General features: G+C 38.6%; 1 protein-coding gene across 3 annotated transcripts in view; it reads right to left on the bottom strand.

Annotated features, from left to right (window-relative positions):
• ARHGAP24 (Rho GTPase activating protein 24) overlaps positions 1 to 17902 on the bottom strand; it is a 749428-nt gene that overhangs the window by 151397 nt on the left and 580129 nt on the right. The window contains exon 1 of one of the 3 annotated variants that reach the window (XM_032400719.1): positions 10822 to 11060. The exons of the other annotated variants lie outside the window; for them this stretch is intronic. The gene's annotated coding sequence lies outside the window, so the exon portion shown is untranslated. Of the gene's footprint in view, positions 1 to 10821; positions 11061 to 17902 lie in introns of those variants that run through there. 3 annotated transcript variants of the gene reach the window in all.

The following is a 17902-nucleotide window of genomic DNA, read 5'->3' as shown; positions in this document are numbered from 1 at the left end:
AATGCAACCAGAATATGGTTCATGGTGCATACTGGCTGATATCCTGGATTTTAGAGCAGCAGATTCCTCCTGAGCATATTTTAATTCTGTGGGCAATCATATGTCACTTCGAGTCCCCAAGCCCATGAGAACATGCCCTCAGACTCCATCTCAGGAAGCCATATTTTTCCCCTGCTATAATAAGCATTTGCCGAAGCTGACTCTAGGACAATTAACTCTGCCTCCTTTATTTTAAAGTTTTATCTTTCCATTTGTCTTCATGTAACATAGACCCTACAACTACAATTTCTGGCTGAATTACACTTTTAGGGGTGCCAAAGACTACGGGACCAGAAGGCAGAGAAATTAGTTAGGCAAGACTTTACGTGTTTTTTATCACTTAGAAGATGATGCTATAAACTCAAATGTCTTCTCCCCGGTGCTGGAAAATTTTTGTTGTTGTTGTTGTTGTTGTTGCCTCAAAGGGCCTTATTTCAGGATTAAGTTGTATGACTCAGCTAGCTAGGTCAACTCATATTGTAGACCAGTTTGGCAGAAAAGAAGCAATTTACATAAACAAAGTAAGTGTAGGAACAAGAAATTGAGCTATCTCTGCTTATGATGATCTTCTGAGTTCACTCCCGAGGGATAATCTACAGTAAGGGAAATTAATGATAATTGAAATTTAATTCCTAAAATTAGCCTGCGATCAATATTTCCTTTACAAATGACTGTGCCGTAGCTCTGCTGGAATAATGGCTTCTGCTTGCTATGTGTACATATTAATGGGGCCTCTGCACATAAACACTGTTTTTTTTTGGTTCTCTTTCTTGGCATTTGAGAATGAAGTTCTTATTCTATGAGCTACAATAGCTCTTCTCAAACTTTAATGCATTAATGAAACAGCTGGGGATATAGGTAAAGATGCAGATTCTGACTTGGGAGGCCTAGGATGGAGCTTGAGGTTCTGCATTCCTAACCAGCTCCGAGGTGATAGTGATCCACTGACCACATCGTGAAGAGTGTGGAGGTCATGGAGCAGCCAGCCCTGCATTCTGAATTTTCCTAGGATCTCTCCTTATTATCACCTCTTTTGAGCCAAGGTTATAAATTGAATTGTGCCCCCCTCCCCCCACTCCAAGAGATATGTTGAAGTTTTAACCCCAAGTACCTCAGATACTGAACTTATTTGGAAATAGGAACGGTCTTTACAGGAATGATTAAGTTAAAATGAGATCAACAGAATAGGTCCTAATCCAGTAGGACTGGTATCCTTATTAAAAGGAGAAATTCGAGGGACATCTGGGTGGCTCAATCAGTTAAGCGTCTGCCTTTGGCTCAGGTCATGATCCCCGGGTCCTGGGATCGAGTTCCGCATCAGGCTCCTTGCTCAGCAGGGAGTCTGCTTTTTCCTCTGGCGTGACGGTCCCCCTACTTGTGCTCTCTCTCTCTCTCTCTGACAAATAAATAAAATCTTTAAAGAAAAAAGGAGAAATTCGAGACAGACACTCACAGAAAGAAGATGTTGAAAAGACATAGGGAGAAGACAGCTATCTACAAGCTAAGAAATGCCTGAAGCTACTAGGAAGCTAGGAAAGAAGCCTGGAACAGATCGTTCCCTCGCACCTTCAGATGGAGCACTGACCTGCCAACACTTTGATTTTAGACTTCTGGCCCCCAGAACTGTGAGACAGTACATTCTGTTGTTTAAGCCACCCAGTTTATGGAATTTTGTTCTGACAGCCGTAGGAAAATAATACAGCTACTGTATTCACAACTTTGTCCTGACACTCTTCTGTTTCTCCTCTCTGACACATACAGAAAATTTCAGTGCACCACTAAACTTAGTACAATGTGAGGAATGTGAGAACAACATCCCACACACAGATAAGGTAACACGAAGGGGTAGGTCATGTTTCTCAGGTTTGCCAAAGAGGAAAGTTTGGATTAGTCCTATGGCTACTGCAGGTGTTAACCGTGAAACAGTTAAATCTACCATTCACGGTATCTTTTGTTTGTTCCCCTTAGGAACCAACAAATTTGACTCTTAACACGCTCAAGGAACATATCTTGAGATTTTTGTGAATCTCTAAATTCTCAAATACTTCTATAACATACCATTTTCTTCAGAAAATGGAACATAACTAAAAACGTGGAGTGGCCCCTTAATAATTCTGTAAATATAGACCTAAAGTCAATTATAAAGGCATTAAAACAATTTACAAACCACTTTTCTACTGTTATTGCTGTTGTTTTATGGCACATATGGTGAACACATTTTGACAAAGGTTACTAATACTGCCAAAGCTGAATTCCATAATTTATTCAAAACTGCTCTTGTCTATGAATTTCCATTTAATATTACCTCTTCGCATCCTTTGCGCTTCATTAGCAGCCCTACCAATTGCCTTTGTTTTCAGACGCAGTTTGTACAATGAAACAAAGTCTGTTTGTTTGTTTCTGAAAACCGTATTATGAGAGTAATTAAATTGGCAATGAATACAAGTAGGAAAAACAGCCCACACAGACTTAAATGCAAAGGTGTAGGCAAGCATGAGGTAAGCTAATCTCACTCACTAGTTAAGTGATGAGTCCGTCCAAATCAGTTTTATAACAAACAGGATTCAAAGCACATTCCTCAGCAAAAGGACAAATTACTTAAAAGGCATTATAGACCTTTGCATTCACTTTAAAATAGCAAAACAAAAACCAAAACCAAAAAACATGCTTCCAAGATCCATGAAAGTCAAGGATGTGAAGTTCTTGGATACGTGGCCACTTCTGAATATAGTTCGTCTTATTTTTTATACTCTCTGTGGTTCCCAACTGGGGGGTGGGAACACTACTTTGAGGAGAATTTGGAAAAGCAGAGGAGTGTTTGAGTGTTCACAATAAATGGAGGGAGTTATTGACATTTAATGGGCAAGGCCTGGGGAAACTAAATAAAGCAAAGCAAGGGATGATAATTCTTTGACCCTCAAACCAAATGCTAAATGATCTCTAGGTTGAGGTCCTCATCTCAGTTTGACATTTCTTTAAGATTAATGTTCTTTCCAGTTCGGGCTCTGGGTTCACCTTTGACTTCTACCAGAAACCATGCTGACTTCATAGGTTTCTTTCTCTCTGATTTGACAGGTGTGTCATTCCTTTGCATGTTCAAAGAATCACTCTTTTCACTTTATGGACTATGATAAAGCACATACTGTGTAACTAACATACCTGTTCTTCTTGGTTTGGTGGCTCATTTTTTTTTTTTTTTTTTTTTTTTTTTTAGATAAATCTGACAAACACAGTGTACTTCAGATAGAACATCTTAGGGGTGTTTTAAAACATTCTTTTATACAACTTTCCAGTTCCCTCCACCATTACTGTTACTGTCTCATTCTTTCTTTTATTCATTCAATCTTCAAACATAAATAAGGGTGCACTATGAGTAACATATTGTGTTAGCTTCCATGGAAGGAAGTTACACAATGGTAATCAGATCCACTTTTTGTGATAGATTTTCCCTATTTTATCTCTCATTATTTTTTGCCTTATTCTCCCCACTAACTTTTTCCAACTTCATCCTTTTTCCTGATCTAGAAAAAAATTCACTTCTCCACAAAATCATGGCAGTCCTATTTGCTAAAACATCTCCATTTATAATCTATACTGATTAGCTTTTGATGACTTCCTCTACTATAGACAAATTCACATACGTATTTTGTCATTTTAACCTCAAAATATGTGATTTATATTAATAGTACAGATGTTAAAAAGGAAACTTAAAAGGTTGAATAACTTTCCCATGGTCAAACAACTTGTTCATGGATTTCAAAACAGATCTAACTGCCCCAGTGCTTGTGTTATTAACACATATAAGCTATTCCTGGTAATTAAAATCACCTTCCTGTGACTGCCAGTGAACTTTATATGCCCTACTTTTAGATTTTAGCTAGACACATTTGGCCTTCACTCTCAGCGTCTTGACTAAATTCATCATGATTGTTTTAGAAACCTCCCATGTTTCTATTAAAAATAAACCAAAAAAATACTTTAAAAATTTTCTAGGTTTCTTAACTAATACATACATATCCACAAAGCAGAAGTTTCAAATATAACTAGGTAGTCCTCTGTGGTTTTTCAATGCCTGCAGGCTTTTGAAGTGCTGTGGATTTGCCTTCATCTGTTGCTAGGAACATTGCACATTGCTCCTAACGGCCTGCCAGTCTGAGAAACCTAGCGTGAATGACATAAGTGTTTCTTTTATCCAGGTCAGAGGACGGTGTGAGGCGGTATGAGAGGTCATGGAAGGGGAGGAATGCCAGGATAAAGAAATCAACTAGAGGAATAGGAAGTGAAAAAGGGGAGACTCCACAGACCCTAAGGAAAAAGCTTTCCAGCGGAAGCCCTCCTGCTTCCCACCAAGCACATGCCCCTTGAATGGGTTCAATCTAGTCTAATTAACAACTCAGAAGGGCCAGCGTGCAGCTGACAGTGTCTCATTCCCTTGTCACACCAATGGAAATCATAAACCAGAAACCTGCCGATACCAGAGAGAGTGTTGTTACTTTGAGGCCTCAATCAAATGCCAGCTTTGGGAATCAGAAGAACTAAGAGAAGGAAACCAGTCTACAGTTTTTTCCTAACACTTGTCTGGCTCCAGGATAAAACATAAAGCATCATGATGCTCTGGAATTAAAAAAGAAATCAGATTTACATTTATATCTTTGCTTTCCTTCATCTCAGAAACTTGGGTGCCTGAATGACATAGAGGATGGGGGGCAGATGGTACAGAGAAAGGACCATGTGGACATGCCTCCCTTTTGCTATGGTAATAACTGTCATGGCCATCAAGTCTAAGTACCTTCCAAGTGGCAGAACGCCATCTCTGCCCCTGCATACAGCTGCTTACGGACGTGGTCGGTATAGCATCTACTCTGTGCAAGTTAGCACACCAAAGCCTTCTGCTTCCATGCATATTGTTTCATAATTTTCATCTAAATCTTCAGCTCCTCTAGAATTTATTTTGGAGTAAAGGAATAAACATTTTTTTCCCTAAATGGCTACCTAGTTGTACCAATACCTATTGTCGACTCATTCATCCTTCCCCACTGTTTTTAAGCTACATATTTATTACACACTAAATTCCTGCAAGGAATTCCAATAAGTGGAATGGAGAAATTAAATAGGGAGTAAAAAAAAAAATCCATTCCACTGAAACACCATACATATGCTTTCTTCTTTCCTAAATGTTTAAAAATGGAAAGGAGAAATAGTGCAAGGGGGAAATGCCATATTTCTGAGGTTTGTCCTTCCTTGATTATGGACTATTTTTAGCACATGTTTATCTACTCTAATTTGATAAACTAATTATCCTATTCAACTATGAACAGTTCTTTGATCTCTCTGTACATTGTTGATGGCTTGAGGAATAGGGACATTATGAGTTACATTTGCCAATTCAGTTGAAACTGAATTGCTACTCAATTTATGCATGTCCCATGTCACATTTTATGTTTGCTTATAAAGGCACGTTTGGCTATGGATGTTTTTAAATGATAGGAGGTTCAACTTTTGTTTGAACAAAATAATCATCAATTTTACTCCTTTTTTTCTGAATTTCATTATTATGAAAATCAGACTGGAAACAGTCTAAAAGGCTTTTTAAGGAATGTGAAGAAAATTCTGCTAATGAGTTTGGTTGATTTCATCATTTAATTGTTCATTTAACAATTATTTATTAACTATTGTGTGCCAAAGGATGATCCCAGCCAAAGGTGAATGGGGAATGTTGCAAAGACAAAGTTATCCTTTAATAATTCTAGTGTTAAAACAAAATAAAAAAAGAAGTTTTACCAGAACCCTAATATGGTAGCATTAATTGTTAGTCTCTAAATCAAGTAATATCGTGTAGGACACCTAGCGGTGTAGGACAAGGAAAATATACCTAATTATTCAGTAAAGAGGATTCAGTTATTTTCAACCCTTTTGTTGTTTTAAAGCACTGAATTTATAAACCAAAGTAATGAAACAGAAACATCTGTGAAATTCACTAGGAGGATTGCCTGAATCGATAGGGAGCATTTGGTGTCAAGAGATTGTTGTCCATAATGGACTAACCAGGTAAACACCACACTTGGCAAGATGATATTAAGTAATCTATTCCTGTTTGGGAGTGTTCATTTGTTTTAGTTATGTCTTCTTATTTTCTATACTTCGGATGCTTTGACTTCTGGGGTCCTGCTGACTCTGGAGAGACTGCCCTTCCCATGGTTAGCTAATTTCTAAAGATAGTAAAAAGGCCTACCTACGAGCATACCTTTCATATGCAAATAAACCAATCCAGAGCTCATAACCTAACGCCTTTTTTGGCTCTTACAAGGCTCTCCCTCTGGGACACTATCCATCCGCCCTCACCACCTCAGGGCCAGGTACCCAGACAACTAGAGACAGTCCCTAATACCCCAGAGCCTACTGAAATTATTCAAACTAGCCAATCCTAAACTTGCCTACCCTGCTTTGCCTGGTGCTTCCCCAAGTGCCCCCACCCCCACCCCATGGCATGCTGTGCCTCCTCCTTGGGAACTGTGAGTCACAAACTATCTTTTCAATGATAATCATCTCCTGATCTATTGGTCTCACTATACATAAATAATAAAACTTGCATTGAAAAGCATAGTTCTTACATAAACATAAAGAAAAAGAGATCGTCTTATAGGTACAAAATAATCCCTCTTCACACACTGACATGCTCTTCTAAGAGTTATCAGTCTAGCGAAACCCCATTCTACAAGAGAATAGGGAAGGGATAGCCTCCAGTGTTGTATACTTTATCATCAAAATATTCAAGGCAGGTTGACCTTTAAAGTACTCTATCAGAAGGGAGCATATAAAAGTCTCTTTCTATTAATTTTGTTATGTTGGAGTAGAATTCTTGAACATTCCCTTAATATCCAATATACCTGTAATAAGAAACTTGGCAATGATTTCCTGTTGATGGTTTCTTGGCCATTAGAAATATTTGGAAGTTGTAAATACATTGTCTCATGATTATTTGAATTACATATTGATGAGAATCATTTGGCTGTTAGAATGTGAAGAGTTTAACTAGTTATTAGCATTAAAAAATTATTTGTGGTATATGCTAGAGAGTAGCTGAAAGGCGGAACCTGATAGACATTAGAATCAGATGTGAAGTCTGCCCTGGCAAAAATAATTTTAAGGTTTAAAAAAAAAACAGGAGGGGCGCCTGGGTGGCTCAGTTGGTTAAGCGACTGCCTTCGGCTCAGGTCATGATCCTGGAGTCCCTGGATCGAGTCCCGCATCGGGCTCCCTGCTCAGCGGGGAGCCTGCTTCTCCCTCTGACCCTCCCCCATCTCATGTGCTCTCTCTCTCTCATTCTCTCTGTCTCAAATAAATAAATAAAATCTTTAAAAAAAAAAAAAAAAACAGGAATTGCATGGCTTGTAAAATACATATTTGAGATAAGTTACGTTGGTGGGTATTTCCTATGGTGGCCAAGGATGACAGGCAGTCACAATTTGAATCCATCTTCTAACAACCAGACTATACACATTCCATTTCCTTTGTAGACCCTGGATTCAAGACAAATAATGAGACCCTTTGAGCAGATTGTAGACAATGTTTTTAGTCTCTGTCTCCAAGGGAGAATCACCTGCTGCCATATGCTCTAACTCCAGCTGCCTAGTTCTCAAAGTCCAGTGGCCCACTAAGGAGCCTGTGACTGTCAGGACATTTTTTGGCCTCAGAGGGATATTCTAACAGAGGAATAGTCATATCACAAACCCTGCTTTCCAAGTTTCTTATCGCCAAATAACCCAGGCTTACACTAAGGAATCTGGAAGTAAGAGTTAAAAGTTTTGTGAATGCCCATTACTTCATCTGAATGTACACTACTTGGTGGGGCGGGGGGGGGGGGGGGGGAGGTGTGGAGTTAGTAAGCAGAAGAGAACTTAATTACCTTAATGCTAAGGTAAAGAAACATAAAAACTACTGATACCACTTTAAGTAAACCCCATGTACTACAAATCACATTTAATCTCAATTTACCAAAAGCCTTTGTGAAAGTGTAACTATGTTGGTATGTGTCAACAACTGTTGATAAAGGTTTCCAAGTCTAGTTACAGACTCGATGTGTAGGAACACGGGAATCGCTGAAATGCTGGGCACAAGAGACATTCCCACCCTGCCTGGCAGCCATTCTTTCCCAACAACCACCCCATTTTCCTGCTCAGAATGGGCAGTCATCTCTTGATCTCAGGGGAAGTGGGTCTTTCCCCAGTCCCAGGAGATAAATCACAATTGTTTTCTTGCCCAGGGTGAAGAGATTGAGTGTAGGTCTAAAGAAAGAAGGTTCAGTAATTAAAGACTTTGCAATTTTAAAGTCTAGAATAAAGTATAAAGCCGAAAGAAGGAGAGAAAAACCAAGAACACAGAACGTTAAATTTAAGCTTTCTAAAAAATTAGAGATGCTTATCAAATATATAAGTAAAGGCTAATCTTTTCCTTTAGCTAGGAGAGCTTAATGGCACAGAAGTAAATGTGTTTGAGGGGCACCTGGGTGGCTCAGTTGAGGGTCTGGCTCTTGGTTTCAGCTCAGGTCATGCAGGATCTCAGGGTTGTGGGATTGAGCCCCGCGTCAGGCTCCGTGCTGGGTGTGGAGCCCGCTTAGGATCCCCACTCCCCACTCCCACCCCGTGGTGCTTGAGCGTTCTCTCTCTCTCTCTCTCAAGAAAAAAGAACTAAATGTGTTTGAACAGACTGGCATGCACTTTGAGGTCAGTACCTATAATCTCTAAACCTTTTTAAGCCTCTTTGCATATCGCAGTAAGCTAGTTATCCAAAGAATAAACGCAGACGCTACCCAAGGCTTTTTTTTTTTTTTTTTTTGGCTGTTTACATTGATTATGGTTCATGAAATAGATGACTAAGTTTCTAGTCTTTTTGCATGGAGGGTGACCATGTGTACAGATGGACACCACATTTGAACACATTGTACTGTGATCATCATAGAGATGCAGATATCGTCATATCTATAAAACAGAGGTAAGAGGCCCCCCCTTCACATCTTTTCAGTCACAGAAATTAAGTCATATTAAACTTTTTAAAAAAGTAGCCACATTTTGGATTATGGCAGCGGAAAAGGGTAGGATAGGTTCCAATATGGAAAGGCCAATCATCAATTTTTTGTACACCTCAAGTTCCATATCTGTCAAATGAAAACTATCGCTGTTCTTAACTCACACAGAAAGCATGACCATGTTAGAATCAGGTGTTGTCGGCTCACCATTCCATAGTGCTCTAACACAGTCTGAAAGCAAGAAACTATGACGAGAGTGTCCAAAGAACTCAGCAGTACATGTGTACGTAACAACAGGTGACATTCTAGCTTAGAATATTAGACCCTTCTTCCCAACTGACATAATGCAAAAAGTGGGACAAATGATTTTGAGAGTGTATATTAGTTGCAAAGTGCTTTGAACAATTTTAATGTTCACTGCATTTTAATATAGCTTATTATACTTTATTAGTTTCAAAAAAAAAATCTACCCAAATGGAAACCAATCGAATAAAATTTGCATTTTTTTAACTCTAACTTTATCAATCTTGGCAACAGAATTCAAGCTAATTAAGACAGACGAGTACATTCAGAGACAGGTTGACAACATGTTTTATTAAGAATTTTTGCTCTTGGCTTCATTTCTGCTGACTCTGAATTTCCTTAAATATGCTATTGTTCTTTCACTAGACATAAAAATTTGAGCAGTTGATGTACTTTTCGGTATCCCATCATAATCATTCCTCATCTTAATGTATTACCTTTTCCTTCCTTGTAAAATTTGATAGCTTTTTGAACTTTTTTGCTACTCTGTTTATACAATACCAAATTCCCATGTTTCCCTTTTCTAGAGCATGTGTTTCATAAATATAAATCTGTATATGTACTTAGATACAAGAATACAGAGTATCTCCTTCATATTTTGTATAGGTTCAGTTAGGTAGCTAACATATAAAAGCAGTACAAGATTAAGGCCTGTCAGCTTACCCAGAGCACATTTTGGATTCCTTTGGATTCCTAGTGAGTACAGACTCCGTGCCCCCACATACCTTCACAAGAGCACACCATAGTTGTACTGTCCTTATGTACTCAAAATGTGAAGTTCCAAAATTCAGATATGCTGATAATGAAAGCCTGACAAGCTGATTTGGTTAATTTAAGTACATTAAAATATAGCAAAGTATTATTTGGGTTTCTTTTGGTTCTCAAGAATATTTTTAATCGCACATGCATACACACACACACACACACACACACACAGCAATGGCCAAGCAAAAGTTCTCATTCTGACAAGCAAAAACCCAGAAACTCCCCAGTTACTTTTATCACCAAATCAGAGCCCAAGGCACTCTGCTCTCTGCAAAGTTTCAACCACTAAAATGTGGGTAAAGCAAAGAATACACCACCGCAGGAGCTCCAAAAATAGCAATTCAGATTTAGGTCTGAAGCACTTTTCATACGCTTTTAGATCAGCCCGGGAATTCTGTCTATGAACCGCTCTATTAACTGGCAGCAGCAATTAATGAAAAACGCCAAGAAAACGGCACTAAACTGATCACGTTTCACTGTAAGACAGTACTATGTCCAATCCGTTGCCACCATTTGGACACTCGAGAGAACTGAATGGATCGTGACAGAAAACAAGGGCATAAATAAAACCACACACGGTCTAGGTCCTGGCTTTGTGGTGATATCAACATCCCCAAATTATCAGACACAATAAACAGCAATACCTGGCGATCTGTCTCCAAATTAACGAGAAAGCCCCCAGCTCTCACCTTGCACAAACACACACTTCAGTGGTCAGTGACAAATGCAGGCAGCACTTGCAGGCTGGGAGACAGAGCAGCTGCTCCGTCCTGAGCCGCTTAAAGCACACTGGAGCCCGGCTCCGGTCCTACTCTCGGTTGGTTCGCTGCAGTTTTTCCCATGACTCCATCACCCAGCAATGGAAACCACTGCCCTCTCTCTTGCCAGCACTGGTGGGCTCCCCAGCCACTGAGCTCAGGTAAAAACGCTGAGTCTCACAAGGTCGCCACAAGATGAACACGGGCAAAAAAAGAGTATATGGGAATTGGAGGGACCGACAAGGAAAGACCCTAAACTCCAGACACTTTGCCTTTCAAGAGATTCTGAGTCCATAAATCAGAGCCGAGACAATAGTCCGAGAAGCGGTAAATCTGAAAATCCCCCAATGGCGCTGAGCCAATCTGCTAACCCAGCAGTACTCTTTAAACCATAATCTCACTCTTTCAAACACACACACACACACACACACAGATTTTAGTGTAGCTATTCTAAATTGCCCGGACATACTTCTCAGGCCAAAAAGTTTTTGCATATCCTTTTTCCAGGTAACAAGACTTAAAGAGGAGTCTTAGAAAATTAAAGTTTTGCCAAAATCAAGACGAAATAATTCTGTATAGAGCCAAATCATTTCTGGTCCATAAACTAATTCATTTGAGTGAAGTCTTGCTTTTTGTGCACAACTGGGATTATGCAATCACCCCCGTAGTAAAAAAGATGGTAAAGATGTACACATTCAGAGCTGATTGGCAGAATCAATTAAAATTTCTCATAAAAATTCCTACCATCTTTTTCAAGATTAGTCTTGACATATGCACATTTTAATTTGGAGAGGTTTCAAGAAGGCATTTCTTGCCTAAAATATAATTATTCTATATGTATATGTTATAGACAGATACAAACATGTTTATAAATGTTTTCCTGGAGCGTCTCTCTGGGTGCTTATTTCTCATATTTTGTTTTCCTATCAGAAGTGGAGAAGGAACAATTTTAAGCTTGCAAGTACATTTTGAAACATTATTTATCTTGCCCATGTATTTTTTCTAACAGGTAAAGAAATATTTACTGAAGTTTAGGTTGATTGCACTAACAGAAAATAATTCTTTACCACTTTCCTCTCCCCTCCATCTCCAACCACCACCGTTCACCAGCCATATGAACACAAGCAACTCATTGAACCTCCTAGACATCAGTTTTGTAATCTGTAAAATGGGGATCTGTTACTAGTGTTTGCTTGTCTACCTCCTGGAATGGTGTCAGGGTAAAATGGGAGAACGAGCAGAAGTAAATGCTTTGTAAATTGTAGAGCGCTGGAAAAACATGGACTTACTGCATTTTCCTCCCTTCAATTGCCTGTTAGTACTGGGACTGGTGAATTACTTTCTGTGTTCTCAAGGAGGATTCCTTGGGCTTCACAGAAACGTGTTTGTTTCAAGTGGTCTATAAATAGAGTTCAAGACTTTACTGAACTGCTGTCCTCCTTGTGGTGGGTCTTGATGGCAGTGACCACATGTCCAGAGTCAGTTAATTGGGAGCAACATGAGCTCCATCTGGTCTTTGAGGCAGAACCAGACCCGCTGAAACCCTGAGAGAAAATGCTCAGCTCACGTGACGGCTGGCTTCACAGTTCACCTGGTGTCCTGGTGTACTCAAGTGTTTGGTGGGGAGGTGGTGCGTAAAGGTATTAAACAAGGTGAAAGGTGGGGTGCAATGCCAGATTCAGTGCTGAGTTCATTCAGGAACAGATGTTTCTGGGCGTTCGTGCTGATGTTCCAAAACAATTATGTATGCGTTATTTAGAGATTAGGTAGTTGTGGGGTAGGGGGAACCAAGAAGGGAGACTAGTGGGGAATCAGAAAGGAGCTAACAATGTGAGCGCCAGTCTCCAGATACACGGGCTGGGAAGTTCATGGATAGTATCTCAGTTAATCCTCATAGTAATCCTACAAGGTAGTCATTATTATTCCCATTTCACAGAGGAGATGAAACAGCCTGCACACAGGACTGGGGAGTGGTGTAGCTTGAATTACAATCGAGGTCAGCATGGCTGGAATCCCATATTCAGAGTAAATTTGTTTACCTATAACTTTCTCAGAAAGAGAAAGGAAATAACATTTGGTTTTTAAATAGTGGGGGTAGGGAAGGCAAGGATGCAAGTTACCAAGAAAACTTCTTGAGGGTATTTATTAGACAAGTTAACTCATAAAGGATGCAGAAATTTTTAGAAAAACACATTTGGAGTTTTTAAATCATAAAGTTGTTGCAGGATACAAGAAAAAAATTTTGTTAATATGCACCAATAATTTTTTTTTTTAATTTGGTCCTGCCTATCTTCAAATTGACAACTCTTTCTCGGTAGCAGAATACTTCTCTGTTTTTCAATGTACACTCAATGCATTACTGCATTTTAATTTGCTTAAATTACTGGACCCTGAGGAATCCCCACAAGAAAGCAAGGTAATCTCTTACCATTAAATGTAGCAGGAAAGACATTTTTTTCAGCTGTAGTTTAGAGTACCTAAGAATCCTAATTTTCAGTCTCCTGGGTCTGAGGATGTTCATAAAAATGCCAGATTCTTTCTACCAATTTTATTGGAAAGCTAGAGGGAGAGACTGAACCACAGCCCTACATGGTGTCTCTTTTGGCTCTCCCCTTTCTAAGTGGCATTCCCAGCAGTAATGTATGTGCAAGCCAATTCATACCGTACCCTCTATTCCAGCCTTCCATCTCCCTTTTCCATATTTTCAAAATATTTTCTGAAAATGCAGTGTCTAATTATACCTTGCCTCTGCTTTTAATATTCCCAACTGCAAAGTGCACCATCCAAAACGCCTTCATAAAACTAGCCTTCTCCTTTTTCCCAGGTCTAGCCTTAGCAAGAAAATTTGGAAGTCTTGCAGATAGAATTACTTTGTGTTAGGTATTTTTATTAGGGAGAGAAATGTAACAGGGCCACTAAGTTAGTAATAAGTCAAAATAAATAATGGGAAAAAAAGAATAAACGCAGGTACTTTAAACTCAATTGTTCAAGTTAAATTCTGAATGAAAAAACTAAACTAACACAGCATTTAAACTACCAAACCACATAAAAGAAGGCCAGGGACCTTCAGCTATTTGGTGTTCATTTCCTTGCTACTTTTGCTTACAATACACATTTTGGCACTCACCACAACCCACGTGTTCTCAGGGCATCATATTTAACTAAAGAGGAAGTAAAATAAGAAGAGTGAATCCACTGGGAAGCTGACAATGACAAATATAACATATGGCAAAGTAAAAAAGGCTGTTTTCTCTCCTTACCGAATCCATTTTATTTCCGAATGAAGAAAGGATGAGCAAACAAGCAGTCAGAATTATTTAAAAAAAAAAAACAAAAAGAAAGAAAGAAAAGAAGAGAAAAAAAAGAGAGAGAAAAGAAAAGAAATAACTGCAGTAAGGTTTCAATTATCTCTCAAGTCAGAATAATACAAATGAAAACACAGTTTTTGGCACTTTCTTCAAATTATTATACTGTCCCATTAAGGTATTTTGTGCTTAGAACACCACAGCTAGTGTTTGCCTGGGTGTAATTCCATAGCAGGAACTAAAAGCACATCGTTTTCTCACTTTCTTGATCTCGAAACTTTCTTTTCTCTTGGACTTTGAGATCCTGGTTTCGGAAGCATGTATTGAAAAGAAAGAATGCATGAAGAAGAAAGCATTTGGAAGCATGGGTCAACATTAGTCAGAGGAGAAGAAAGTAAATTAAGATGCTTTGGCTTTCTGTTTGGTTCTTTTTTTTTTTTTTAAGATTTTATTTATTTATTTGACAGAGAGAGACACAACGAGAGAGGGAACACAAGCAGGGGGAGTGGGAGAAGCAGGCTTCCTGAGGAGCAGGAGCCTGATGCGGGGCTTGATCCCAGGGTCCTGAGCCAAAGGCAGACACTTAATGACTGAGCCACCCAGGAGCCCCTTTCTGTTTGGTTCTTGTTGCCTTCCCTAATAATGACGTCTTCCTGATGTGTCCAGTGGCAGCGTCCAAGTTCATACTCAAGAAGGTCTGGCCTGAAATCCTCAGAACGCTCCCACTTAGGGTGCAACTGGGTTCAAGGAGGAGCCGGATGGAGTTGTTTCTAATTTGCCACCAAAGAGAAAAAGTATTTTTCTAACACATTTTTCCTTGCCGCTCCCTTCAATTTGATTTCTTCCCTTAGGCCTTTGAAACAACTCCACATAATACTTATTAACCGTAGAAAGCAAATACTGCTAAAACATTAAAGGTCATTTACAGAAAAATTCAGAGTAATCTGAAAGGTGTAAGCTTTTAGCATTTCAAGCATTTTGTGTGGATACTTAAAGATACATATGTGAAGTCTGTTACTCCATATATAGTTAAAATCATGAAATTGAACACTTCCTAAGCAGTCTTAATTTACTATATTCTTAATTTATTTTTATTTTTGTTTTTGAGAGAGAGAGAGAGAGCTCGTGCGCTCTCGTGCATGCGCACTCAAGCAAGTGGAGAGGGGCAGAGGGAGAGGGAGGCAGGAAGAGAGACTCTTAAGCAGGCTTCATGCCCAGGATGGAGCCCGAGGTGGGGCTCAATCTCACCACCCTGAGATCATGACCTGAGACAAAATCAAGAGTCAGACACTTAACCAACTGAGCCACCTAGGTGCCCCCTTAATTTACAATATTTTTAAACATAATTTTGTTTTTTAATTGGATGGTAATTTTTCCTGGCTGCAAAAAGATATACCTACTAATGCCTTTTCTACTCTAAGATGAGAAGAATCACTACGCTGGTTTTACTGAAAGCTTTCCTAAATACATTAAAGAGGTTTTTGAAAAAGAAATACTTAAGAGTATGCATAAAGGGGGAAAAACCCTGACTATTATCCCTTTGTGAACACAGGGGAAGGAATTCCTGAGAGTTTATAGTTACTATTATTTTTTAGTTATTACATTATTATTTACTACATTCCCTATGCTCTGCTTTTCGTCCCCATGACTAATTATGTTTTATAAATTGAAGTTTGTACCTTTCAATCCCCTTCACCTATTTTGTCCAATCTCCCAGCTCCCTCCCCTCTGGCAACCACCAGTTAGTTCTCTGTATTCAAGATTCTGTTTCTGCTTGTTTGTCTGTTTTGTTTTTTAGATTCCACATATAAGTGGAATCATAGTGTATTTGTTTTTCTCTGACTTATTTTACTTAGCATTATACCCTCTAGATCCAAGCATGCTTTTGCAAATGGCTATGTAATATTCCAGGGTGTGTGTGTGTGTGTGTGTGTGTGTATGTGTGAGAGAGAGAGAGAGAGAGAGAGAGAGAGAGAGATAACATCTTTATCCATTCCCTCATCTATTGGTAGATACTTAGGTTGCTTACCATATCTTGGCTATTGTAAATAATGCTGCAATGAACATAGGGGTACACATGTCTTTTTGAATATATATTCTCATTTTCTTCAGATAAATACCAAGAAGTAAAATTGCTGGATCATACAGTACTTCTACTTTTAATTTTTAAGGAACGTCCATACACTTTTCCTTAGTGGCTACACCATTTTGCATTCCCACCAAGAGTGCACAAGAGTTCCCTTTTCTCTACATACTTGCTAACACTTGCTATTTTTTGTCTTCTTTCTAGCTATTCTGACAGGTGTGAGGTGATGTCCCATTGTGGTTTTGATTTGAATTTCCCTGATTGAGTGATATTGAGCATCTTTTCATGTGTCTGTTGGCCATCTGTATGTCTTCTTTGGAAAAACTATCTGTTCAGGTCCTCTGCCCATTTTTAAATCAGATTGTTTGGGGTTTTTGGCATTGAGTTATATGAGTTCTTTATATATTTTAGGTATTAGCCCCTTATCAGATATAACATTTGCAAATATCTTCTTCTATTCAGAGCTTTTTTCTTCTTTTGTTGATGGTTTCCTTCACTGTGCAGAAGCTTTTTATTTTTATATAGTCTCAATTGTTTATTTTTAATTTTGTTTCTCTTGCCTGAGGAGACAGATCCCCCCAAAACTATTGCTAAGACTAATGTCCAAGAGTTTATTGTTCATGTTTTCTTTTTGAAGTTTTATGGTTTTCAGTCTTATATTTAGGTCTTTAATCCATTTTCAGTTTAATTTTGTGTATGGTGTAAGAAAGTGGTTCAGTTTTATTATTTTGCATATAGGATGTCCAGGTTTCCCAAAACCATTTATTGAAAAGACTGTCTTTTCCCCATTGTATATTCTTACCTCCTTTGTTGTAGATTAATTGACCATATAAGCATGGGTTTATTTCTGGACTTCCTATCCTATTCTATTGATCTATGTGTCTATTTTTGTGCCAGTACCATACTGTTTTGATCACTATAGCTTTGTAGTATATCTTGAAATCAGGAATTATGATACCTCCAGCTTTGTTCTTCTTTCTCAATATATGCCGTGGTAGAATAATGACTGAAATTTAGAACACTATTTAGGTAGAAATTTTTAGATGCTTTATGGTACACTTGTTGAGTAAAGTATATTAGAAAATAGTGTGTGCAATGCTATCTGAATTTTGTAATATATATTTAATAATATAGAAAAATCTGAAAAATTGTATTACAATGTTAATGGTTTTTATCTCTAGATACTGAGATTAGAGTAAGTTTATTTTCTTCCTGATCTTCTTCCACTTTCTTCTTTTTTTTTTTTTTAAAGGTTTTATTTATTTATTTGACAGAGAGAGACACAGCGAGAGAGGGAACACAAGCAGGGGGAGTGGGAGAGGGAGAAGCAGGCTTCCCACTGAGCAGAGAGCCCCATGCGGGGCTTGATCCCAGGACCCTGGGATCATGACCTAAGCCAAAGGCACACACTTAACGACTGAGCCACCCAGGTGCCCCTTTCTTCCATTTCCTAATGTTTTACAAGGGCCATTACTACAATGTAGTGGAAAGAAAGAAAGAAGAGGGGAAGGAAGGAAGGAAGGAAGAGGAAAGAAAGAAAAGAAAGAAAGAAAGAGAGAGAAAGAAAGAAAGAAAAAGAAAGAAAGAAAGAAAGAAAGAAAGAAAGAAAGAAAGAAAGAAA

This window comes from Phoca vitulina, unplaced genomic scaffold (assembly GCF_004348235.1).
Source record: "Phoca vitulina isolate PV1807 unplaced genomic scaffold, GSC_HSeal_1.0 scaffold3, whole genome shotgun sequence".
NCBI lineage: Eukaryota > Metazoa > Chordata > Mammalia > Carnivora > Phocidae > Phoca > Phoca vitulina.
Note: the sequence above shows the minus strand (reverse complement) of the source record. Positions and strands in the feature narration are given on the sequence as shown.